This window comes from Scyliorhinus torazame, chromosome 3 (genome assembly GCF_047496885.1).
Source record: "Scyliorhinus torazame isolate Kashiwa2021f chromosome 3, sScyTor2.1, whole genome shotgun sequence".
Taxonomy (NCBI): domain Eukaryota; kingdom Metazoa; phylum Chordata; class Chondrichthyes; order Carcharhiniformes; family Scyliorhinidae; genus Scyliorhinus; species Scyliorhinus torazame.
In genome coordinates, this window is record NC_092709.1 from 2,658,193 (window position 1) to 2,669,839 (window position 11,647).

Consider the following 11,647-nt stretch of genomic DNA (forward strand, 5'->3'; position numbering starts at 1 on the left):
CACACACACAGACAGTGTCCCAGGGACTTCCCCCCCCCCACACACACACAGTGTCCCAGAGACCCCACACACACACACACACAGTGTCCCAGGGACTTCCCCCCCCCACACACAGTGTCCCAGAGACCCACACACACACACACACAGACAGTGTCCCAGGGACTCCCCCCCCCCACACACACACAGTGTCCCAGAGACCCACACACACAGTGTCCCAGAGACCCCCCCACACACACACACAGACATTGTCCCAGAGACCCCCCCCCCACACAGACAGACACACACACACACACACACAGACAGTGTCCCAGAGACCCCACACACACACACACAGAGTCCCTGAACCCCCCCACACCCACACACACATAGAACATAGATCATCGCAGTACAGGCCCTTTGGCCCTCGATGTTGCGCCGACCTGTGAAACCACTCTAAAGCCCATCTACACTATTCCCTTATCATCCAGATGTCTATCCAATGACCATTTAAATGCCCTTAGTGTTGGCGAGTCCACTACTGTTGCAGGCAGGGCATTCCACGCCCCTACTACTCTCTGAGTAAAGAACCTACCTCTGACATCTGTCCTATATCTATCTCCCCTCAATTTAAAGCTATGTCCCCTCGTGCTAGACATCACCATCCAAGGAAAAAGGCTCTCACTGTCCACCCTATCCAATCCTCTGATCATCTTGTATGCCTCAATTAAGTCACTTCTTAACCTTCTTCTCTCTAACGAAAACAGCCTCAAGTCCCTCAGCCTTTCCTCATAAGATCTTCCCTCCATACCAGGCAACATTCTGGTAAATCTCCTCTGCACCCTTTCCAATGCTTCCACATCATTCCTATAATGCGGCGACCAGAATTGCACGCAATACTCCAAATGCGGCCGCACCAGAGTGTTGTATAGCTGCAACATGACCTCATGGCTTCGAAACTCAAGCCCTCTACCAATAAAAGCTAACACACCGTACGCCTTCTTAACAACCCCCTCAACCTGGGTGGCAACTTTCAGGGATCTATGTACATGGACACCGAGATCTCTCTGCTCATCCACACTGCCAAGAATCTTACCATTAGCCCAGTACTCGGTCTTCCTGTTATTCCTTTCAAAATGAATCAACTCACACTTTTCTGCATTAAACTCCATTTTCCACCTCTCAGCCCAGCGCTGCAGCTTATCTATGTCCCTCTGTAACTTGTAACATCCTTCCGCACTGTCCACAACTCCACCGACTTTAGTGTCATCTGCAAATTTACTCACCCATCCTTCTACGCCCTCCTCCAGGTCACTTATAAAAATGACAAACAGCAGTGGCCCCAAAACAGATCCTTGTGGTACACCACTAGTAACTGGACTCCAGTCTGAACATTTCCCATCAACCACCACCCTTTGTCTTCTTCCAGCTAGCCAATTTCTGATCCAAACTGCTAAATCACCCTGAATCCCATGCCTCCGTATTTTCTGCAGTAGCCTACCATGGGGAACCTTATCAAACACTTTACTGAAATCCATATACACCACATCAACTGCTTTACCCTCACCACCTGTTTGGTCACCTTATTTTGGTCACCGGACAGACAGTGTCCCAGAGACCCCTCCCACACACCCACCCACACACAGACACACACACAGACAGACAGTGTCCCAGAGACCTCCCCCCACACACATACACACACACTGTATCCCAGAGACCCCACACACACACACACAGACACACACACACAGTGTCCCAGAAACCCCTCCCCACACACATACACACACACTGTATCCCAGAGACCCCCTGAAGAAATTGGTAGAAATAGAGATTGTAGAAACAATGAATAATGTGAAAATTGAAAGGTTAACGAGACTGGAAAGACTGGCTGTGCTTCAGATAGAATAATCACCTGGTCCCAGGTGGCTAAACCACGTAGGGGTAGAGAGCGCGGAGAGGCTTGTTAGAATCCTCCTGCCTTCCCTTGATTCAGGGGACGCCATTTACATTTATTTTTAAAACCCTGATCTCCCTCAGCCCGAAGTCAACATGGGAGGGTGTTCCCCCCCCCCCCCCCAACACCCACAGTGGGCAAACCTGGCCCAATCGCACACGCGCAAAAAAATGCCAGATTGGCACCGCCAACCAGGCAGTGCCCCTGCCAGCTGGAAGTGCCACCTGGGCACCTTGGCAATGCCAGGATGGCACCCAGGTGGCACTGCCAGGGTGCCAGGCTAGCACTGCTTGGGCACTCAGGTAGCACCAGCAGTGCCAGGGCACCACCCTGTCCAAAGAGATGCAGCTGTGGGCCTCCAATCCCCTGGGAGACCCCCACGAGCGAGTGCCATTCCGTCTGGTCCCGGTGTGTGGGGACCAGTACCAAACGGCGCTCAGTCCGAGGTCTCTGAAGCGAAGGGATTGAACCCCAAAGCCTCAGGTACCTCGGGAATCTGCACATTAGAGTGAGGATTACTGCCTCGCTCCAATATGCAGATATGCCAAAAGTGGCCCATTGTAGCGGGATTCTCCTTGCAAAGCCTCGCGTGGTTGCGTTGAATCTCGCACGGCGCTGCAAGCCGGGAAGATCCCAGGAGTGGGTTTTCCCGGCTTTCACCGGCCACGCTGCACCGTGGCGAGCTGCTTTTCTGGGGCAGCATAGCCGGAGGACCGAGCCCTACATCTGGAGAACTGTGTACAGTGCTGGTCTCTTTATTTAAGAAAAGATGTACATGTGTTAGAAACAGTTCCGAGAAGGTTTACCAGAACAAAGCAAGGGTGGGTGAGTTGTCTTATGCGGAAATGCTGGACAGGCTGGGCTTGTGTGCACTGGTTTAGAAGAGTCAGAGACAACTTAACTGAAGCCTTTAAAGATGCTGAGGGGTATTGATGGGGTGGATGTGGAGAGGATGTTTCCTCTTGTGGGAGAATCTGGAATGTGGGGTCACTGTTTAAAAATAACGGTGTCGCCTATTTAGGTGGGAGATGAGGAGAATGTTTCTCTCTCAGAGGGGCTGAGTCTCTAGAACTCTCTTCCCAAAAGGCAATGGAAGCAGAGACGGAATATTTATAAGGCAGAGCAAGATAGATTCTTGATTAACCAGCGGGTGAAAGGTTATTGGGGGTGGGCAGGAATGTGGAGGTGAGGTTACAACCAGATCAGCCATTTTCTTATTGAATGGCGGGTCAGGCTCGAGGGGCCGAGTGGCCTCCTCCTGTCCTGATTTGTCTGTTCATATGAAGGGAATGTGGGCCGGGATTCTCCGCGCCGGATTGGAGAACCGCAGGGGGGAGCGTGAGGATCCCGGCACGCCACACCAATGGCGGGCCGCTGATTCTCTGGCGACCAGAGATTCGCCGCCAATCGCGCCCACGCTGTCGCCGCGGTGCCAGTCGGGGACCATTGAAAGAGGCCCCCGCGGCGATTCTCCGCGCTCAACAGACCAAGTGCCCATAGAGTCCCGCCGGCGTGGTTCACATGCGATCCCACCCGGCGGGACCTTGGCGTTCTGGCTGCGGGGGCCGTCCTGGTGGTGGTGGGGGGGGGGGGGCAGGGGGATCGACTCCGGGGGGGGGGAGCCTCCACCGTGCCCAGGCCCGTGATCAGGGGCTACCGATCGGCGGGCGTGCTCATTCCGCGGGGGGCCTATGTTGCTCCGTGCCGGGACCCTGTCGGGCTCTGCCATGTTGCGCGGGGGCAGGCATGGAGACGACAACCACGTGTGCCGGCGCGGAGACGGTCGGCGCACGGATGCACGGACCCACGCCGACCGTGCCGCGCTCAGCAGTCCGCCGCCGTTCTAGCCGCCTGAAATCCACAGAATAACTCGGCCAGGAGGCCCGTTGACGCCGGCGTCAACAGTTTCCGGGATTTCGGAGAATCCCAGCCGTGGTGTCTGTTGTCCATACGGATTCTAAGAATGTGTTTAACAACTTACCACATAGAAGGCTGCGTAACAAAATTACAACTCTTGAAATAGGCGGGTCAGATTCCAGTCAGATAGAAAACTGCCTGAATAGAGAGGACAGGTTTTGGGAAATAATTATTTTTCAGACAAGGGGATGGATTTGGATTTGGATTTGTTTATTGTCATGTGCACCAAGGTACAGTGAAAAGTATTTTTCTGCGAGCAGCTCAAACAGATCTTTAAGTACATGAAAAGAAAAGAAATACATAATAGGGCATACACGCTGCGCCACCGTGCTGCCAGTGGAATTAATTGTGGGCAGCACGGTGGCGTTGTGGATGGCGCGGTCGCTTCGTGGCTCCAGGGTCCCGGGTTCGATTCCGGCTTTGGTCACTGTCTGTGCGGAGTCTGCACGTCCTCCCCGTGTCTGCGTGGGTTTCCTCCGGGTGCTCCGGTTTCCTCCCACAGTCCAAAGATGTGCAGGTTAGGTGGATTGGCCATGATAAATTGCCCTTAGTGTCCAAAATTGCCCTTAGTGTTGGGTGGGGTTACTGGGTTATGGGGATAGGGTGGAGGTGTTGACCTTGGGTGGGGTGCTCTTTCCAAGAGCCGGTGCAGACTCGATGGGCCGAATGGCCTCCTTCTGCACTGTAAATTCTATGATAATACAAGGTCCACAATGTAAATACATCGACAGCGGCATTGGGTGAAGCATACAGGGATGTAGTGTTAATGAGGTCAGTCCATAAGAGGGTCATTTAGGAGTCTGGTAACAGCGGGGAAGAAGCTGTTTTTGAATCTGTTCGGGCGTGTTCTCAGACTTTTGTATCTCCTGCCCGATGGAAGAAGTTGGAAGACAAAGTAAGCCGGGTGAGAGGGGTCTTTGATTATGCTGCCCGCTTTCCCCAGGCAGCGGGAGATGTAGATGGAGTCAAAGGATGGGAGGTGGGTTCGCGTGATGGACTGGGCTGTGTTCACGACTCTCTGAAGTTTCTTGCGGTCCTGGGCCGAGCAGTTGCCATACCAGGCTGTGATGCAGCCCGATAGGATGCTTTCTATGGTGCATCTGTAAAAGTTGGTAAGAGTCAGTGTGGACATGCCGAATTTCCTTAGTTTCCTGAGGAAGTATAGGCGATGTTGTGCTTTCTTGGTGGTAGCGTCGACGTGGGTGGACCAGGACAGATTTTTGGAGATGTGCACCCTTAGGAATTTGAAACTGCTAACCATCTCCACCTCGGCCCCATTGATGCTGACAGGGGTGTGTACAGTACTTTGCTTCCTGAAGTCAATGACCAGCTCTTTAGTTTTGCTGGCATTGAGGGAGAGATTGTTGTCGCTACACCACTCCACTAGGTTCTCTATCTCCCTCCTGTATTCGGACTCGTCGTTATTCGAAATCCGGCCCACTATGGTCGTATCGTCAGCAAACTTGTAGATGGTGTTGGAACAAAATTTTGGCACACAGTTGTGTGTGTACAGGGAGTATAGTAGGGGGTTAAGTATGCAGCCTAGCGGGGCCCCGGTATTGAGGACTATTGTGGAGGAGGTGTTGTTATTTATTCTTACTGATTGTGGTCTGTGGGTCAGAAAGTCGAGGATCCAATTGCAGTGGGAGGAGCCAAGTCCTAGGTTTTGGAACTTTGATATAAGCTTGGCTGGGATTATGGGATTGAAGGCGGAGCTGTAGTCAATAATTAGGAGTCTGATGTAGGAGTCCTTGTTATTGAGATGCTCTGGGGATGAGTGTAGGACCAAGGAAATGGCGTCTCCAGTGGACCGGTTGTGACGGTATGCGAATTGCAGTGGATCAAGGCATTCTGGGAGTATGGAGATGAATGCGCTTCATGACCAACCTCTCGAAGCACTTCATTACGACTGAAGTCAGGGCCACTGGTCGGTAGTCATTGAGGCACGTTGCCTGGTTCTTCTTTGGTACCGGTATGATGGTGGTCTTCTTGAAGCAGGTGGGACCTCGGAGTGGAGTAGGGACAGTTTAAAGATGTCCGCAAACACATCTGCCAACTGGCCCACGCAGGCTCTGAGTGCACGACCAGGGATCCCGTCTGGGCCCGTCGCCTTCCAAGGGTTCACTTTCAGGAAGGCCGATCTGACTTTGGAAGCTGTGATGGTGGGTATGGGTGAGTTATGGGCTGCTGGGGCACTCGCCAGCGGATTGTTGGTTACCTGCTTGAACCGAGCATAGAATGCATTGAGTTCATCGGGGAGAGGTGCGCTGCTGCTGGAGATACTGCTCGGCTTCACTTTGGTGAACAGCAGTTTCCCCAAAGAGTCAGTCTGGAAACGCTGGTTTGTTTGCTACATAAAAATTATTTGAATCTTGAAATACAGGGTAACATTTCAAAATTTGCCAATGATACAAAGTTGGAGGAGTTGTAGTGAGGATGATACAAGTTGTCTGCAACAGGACATAGATAAGCCAGCAGGGTGGCCAGATAAGTGACCGATGGAATTCATTATCAGAGAAATGTGAGGTGATGCATTTTGACATACGGGATCGAGAAAGGCAATGCAGGTTTTAATGGCACAATTGTAAAGAGTGTGCAGGAACAGAGGAACCCGCGGTGTATGTAAATCAATCTGAGAAAGTGGTAGGACATATTGAGAGTGTGATTTGCAAAGCAAATAGGATCCTGGGCTTCATCAATAGAGGCAATGACAGAAAAAGCAGGGAATTACTAACAAAAAGAGACATGATGTAAAAATTTGTAGCTTTGCACTCACCAGGTCAGATGCAAGAATGCCAAATTTCAAAGGGAACAATGCATGAGAAAAGGGGTGGGATTGGTTGACAAATTGCCTCTGATTGGTCAAGGTCTTGCCATGGCGAATGCACCAGGGAGTATTGTCCCCCATACTTTTGTTTTATCAAAAAGGTGCAATTATGGGTGCATTCACTTTGCCTGCATAGGACATTATGAATAGATGAACCTACAGCAAACGTAAGTGAGCCACATTGCAAATCAGACTGATAATCTTAAATTGGTTGTCAGTATAATTTTTAGCACACTCAGGATTGCTAAGCAAGTGCTGCTCAATTGGACATTATGTTCTCAGGTTTATAAGCACAAGATGGTTGAGTCCAGTCAGTACCCTGCCTATTGCGGACCAGCCAAAGGGTTGTCCTGTTTGATAATACATTGTTCCTTTGAAATTCAACATTCTTGTCTGGGCCCTAAGAAATGCAAGATGAAAATCTTCAACAGCGTGTCTCTTTTTTCAGGAATACTCGGATTCTGTACTACTAAGTGACTAAAAGCAGGGAAAATATGCAGAACCTTCATAAAGTTCTGGTTAGGCCCCAACTAGAGTATTGCATGCAATTCTGGTCAGCGTACTTTAGGAAGGTTGTGAGGGCCACTGCGAGGTTGTGAAAGAGATTTACCAGAATGTCTCCGGGGGTGAGGGATTTAAGGTTGGAAAAGCTCTGATTGTTCGGAGATTGAGGAGAGATGTGGTACAGGTGTACAGGATTCTGACAGGTTTGGATAATTTAGGCAAGGAACAAATCTTCCCATTGGCTGATGTTCAAGGATCAGGGAAGATAAATGTGGGGTTTTTGTGCAAGACATGGAGGGGTGACGTGAGGAAGATTTTTTTTAACGCATTGATTGGTAATGACCTTGAACTTTCTCCCATGTGGGGGGTGGGATCAATCAGTGATTTCAAAAAAAAGTTGGATCGGCATTGTGGTAGTCACCACTAGTGGCATATTATGTGTATTACGGCACTGCCCCTATATTAAAGGTACATGGGTAAATCCCTGCCTGCTGGCTCCGCCCAGTAGGCGGAGTATAAAAGTGTGTGCTCTCCGGCGCTGCAGCCATTCTGGTTCCAGCTACAGGAGGCACGACAACTTGCTCAATAAAGCCTCGATTGTTCCACCATTCTCGTCTGGTGGTAATTGACGGTGCATCAGGCACTTAAAGGAAATAATGGTGGTTGAGTGGGGACTGATTGTATTGCCTGGGGGAGTCCGCAGAGACATGGTGAGATGATGGCCTCCTTCTGTGCCTTATTTGACCCTCTGACTTTATAAGAAGCAAGTTCAATTGAGTTCAGAATGTTGTAGGATATTTAGTCCAGAGAGTAAGGAAAAGGAGGGGGGTGGCAGAAGCAGTTAAACGGATGGCCGGAGTCTTCGTGACAGAGAAGCTGATGAATTCCTCATGCTTGGGAGGGGCGGGTAGAGGGTTTTAAGAAAATGGTTCTTCATGGAGAAAGGAAGACTTGGTTATCTTTGCAATTCAAGATAATCCTGGGGTAGTGAGAAGTTTTGGCAGAGGACAGAAATGCTGTGTAGCATACCGTCTTTATTTACATCTGCCCCAAAGACAAATGTTGATTGTTGCCTGAAAATAGCCTCAAGGTTTGGCCACCAGCACCATGTCTGAGCCAGAGAACAGATAACAACTGATTATTTAATCTGTTAATGGTTCAAATAAAGTCATAGGTGAGACACCAATTAAACAAGTGCGGTCTATGGGTGCAATTCTACCACCGGCTGGTGCCCAGCGCGGAGCCAGGAGCGAATGGTGAATGGCGGGAAGGCTCCAATCAGGCCTCATGCCGGATGGAAGACCTCATGCGGGTCACCTGACTCGTGATGCCCGGTGTGATCTGGATCACGCCTTAAAGGCTCATTTAAATATGAACCGTCATCTTGACACCGCTTTCAACCGCTGCCCAGGAGTCGTCGGCCGCATCGGTGAGGCCTCAACCGGGCGCCGATTAGTGCTGGTCTCGACAAGTGGAGACCAGATGTGATGGCCACACGGGGGTCTTGGAGGCCATTGGCGTCTCCGGGTGGTCTGGGACAGGGCAGGGTGGTACCCTGCCACTCCCCCGGCACCCAAGCACCCTGCCAGTCATAGCCTGGCACTGCCAGGGTGCCAGGGATTCTGCCAGGGTGCTAGACTAGTGGTGCCTCGGTGCCTAGGTGCCAGGTCGGCACTGCCAAGGGTGAGGGCCTGAGTAGGGCCATGCCCATGAATGGGGGGGGGGGCTCAGAGGGGTATGAAGGGGCCTCATAAAGGTTGAGGTGGTGAAGGGGAGGTGGTCCAGAAAGGGGGGGGGCAGAAAGAGCAGGTGGAGGGGGCTGATAAAGGAGGCATCCAACAACCCCATAGCGGGATGTCCTCACTGCGGTGGGGGGGGCAATAATGATCATGTCTGCAGGTGGTGACATTGCCCGCGGATGGGGGGGGTGGGGGTCACTGAGAGATCAGGGCACCTTTTCAAAATGGCGGCCTGATCTCTGAGGAGGCGGTCTTACCGGCGAGTTCAGCTCCCAGTGTTGAAAAGATTTCAGAATGTGGGCTAGACCGAGGAGAAACTCCCCAAGGCCCAGAAACTGACAGGGCTGGTGTGGTACCCTCAATAACGACGCTTAGAGAGTAAACGGTAAAGAAGGCTTTAATAAGCTAAGAATTAGCCTGGTGCCGAGACGGGTGCTAACTGGGTGCCGCCCACAAGGCGGCCCCTTATATACGGCTCCCAGGTGGGCGGAGCCAGAGGCGGAGTCCCCCAGGGTTCCAAGCCCGGTCTTAAAGGGGACATCACCTTACAATTCAGTAAGTTTCAGTGACCACAATTCAGTAAGTTTTAAAGTACTGGTGGACAAGGATAAGAGTGGTCCGAGGATGAATGTGCTAAATTGGGGGAAGGCTAATTATAACAATATTAGGCGGGAACTGAAGAACATAGATTGGGGGCGGATGTTTGAGGGCAAATCAACATCTGACATGTGGGAGGCTTTCAAGTGTCAGTTGATAGGAATACAGGACAGGCATGTTCCTGTGAGGAAGAAAGATAAATACGGCAATTTTCGGGAACCTTGGATGACGAATGATATTGTAGGCCTCGTCAAAAAGAAAAAGGAGGCATTTGTCAGGGCTAAAAGGCTGGGAACAGACGAAGCCTGTGTGGCATATAAGGAAAGTAGGAAGGAACTTAAGCAGGGAGTCAGGAGGGCTAGAAGGGGTCATGAAAAGTCATTGGCAAATAGGGTTAAGGAAAATCCCAAGGCTTTTTACACTTACATAAAAAGCAAGAGGGTAGCCAGGGAAAGGGTTGGCCCACTGAAGGATAGGCAAAGGAATCTATGTGTGGAGCCAGAGGAAATGGGCGAGGTACTAAATGAATACTTTGCATCAGTATTCACCAAAGAGAAGGAATTGGTAGATGTTGAGTCTGGAGAAGGGGGTGTAGATAGCCTGGGTCACATTGTGATCCAAAAAGACGAGGTGTTGGGTGTCTTAAAAAATATTAAGGTAGATAAGTCCCCAGGGCCGGATGGGATCTACCCCAGGATACTGAAGGAGGCTGGAGAGGAAATTGCTGAGGCCTTGACAGAAATCTTTGGATCCTCGCTGTCTTCAGGGGATGTCCCGGAGGACTGGAGAATAGCCAATGTTGTTCCTCTGTTTAAGAAGGGTGGCAGGGATAATCCCGGGAACTACAGGCCGGTGAGCCTTACTTCAGTGGTAGGGAAATTACTGGAGAGAATTCTTCGAGACAGGATCTACTCCCATTTGGAAGCAAATGGACGTATTAGTGAGAGGCAGCACGGTTTTGTGAAGGGGAGGTCGTGTCTCACTAACTTGATAGAGTTTTTCGAGGAGGTCACTAAGATGATTGATGCAGGTAGGGCAGTAGATGTTGTCTATATGGACTTCAGTAAGGCCTTTGACAAGGTCCCTCATGGTAGACTAGTACAAAAGGTGAAGTCACACGGGATCAGGGGTGCACTGGCAAGGTGGATACAGAACTGGCTAGGCCATAGAAGGCAGAGGGTAGCGATGGAGGGATGCTTTTCTAATTGGAGGGCTGTGACCAGTGGTGTTCCACAGGGATCAGTGCTGGGACCTTTGCTCTTTGTAGTATATATAAATGATTTGGAGGAAAATGTAACTGGTCTGATTAGTAAGTTTGCAGACGACACAAAGGTTGGTGGAATTGCGGATAGCGATGAGGACTGTCTGAGGATACAGCAGGATTTAGATTGTCTGGAGACTTGGGCGGAGAGATGGCAGATGGAGTTTAACCTGGACAAATGTGAGGTAATGCATTTTGGAAGGGCTAATGCAGGTAGGGAATATACAGTGAATGGTAGAACCCTCAAGAGTATTGCAAGTCAAAGAGATCTAGGAGTACAGGTCCACAGATCACTGAAAGGGGCTACACAGGTGGAGAAGGTAGTCAAGAAGGCATACGGCATGCTTGCCTTCATTGGCCGGGGCATTGAGTATAAGAATTGGCAAGTCATGTTGCAGCTGTATAGAACCTTAGTTAGGCCACACTTGGAGTATAGTGTTCAATTCTGGTCGCCACACTACCAGAAGGATGTGGAGGCTTTAGAGAGGGTGCAGAAGAGATTTACCAGAATGTTGCCTGGTATGGAGGGCATAAGCTATGAGGAGCGATTGAATAAACTCGGTTTGTTCTCACTGGAACGAAGGAGGTTGAGGGGCGACCTGATAGAGGTATACAAAATTATGAGGGGCATAGACAGAGTGGATAGTCAGAGGCTTTTCCCCAGGGTAGAGGGGTCAATTACTAGGGGGCATAGGTTTAAGGTGAGAGGGGCAAAGTTTAGAGTAGATGTACGAGGCAAGTTTTTTACGCAGAGGGTAGTGGGTGCCTGGAACTCACTACCGGAGGAGGTAGTGGAGGCAGGGACGATAGGGACATTTAAGGGGCATCTTGACAAATATATGAATAGGATGGGAATAGAAGGATACGGACCC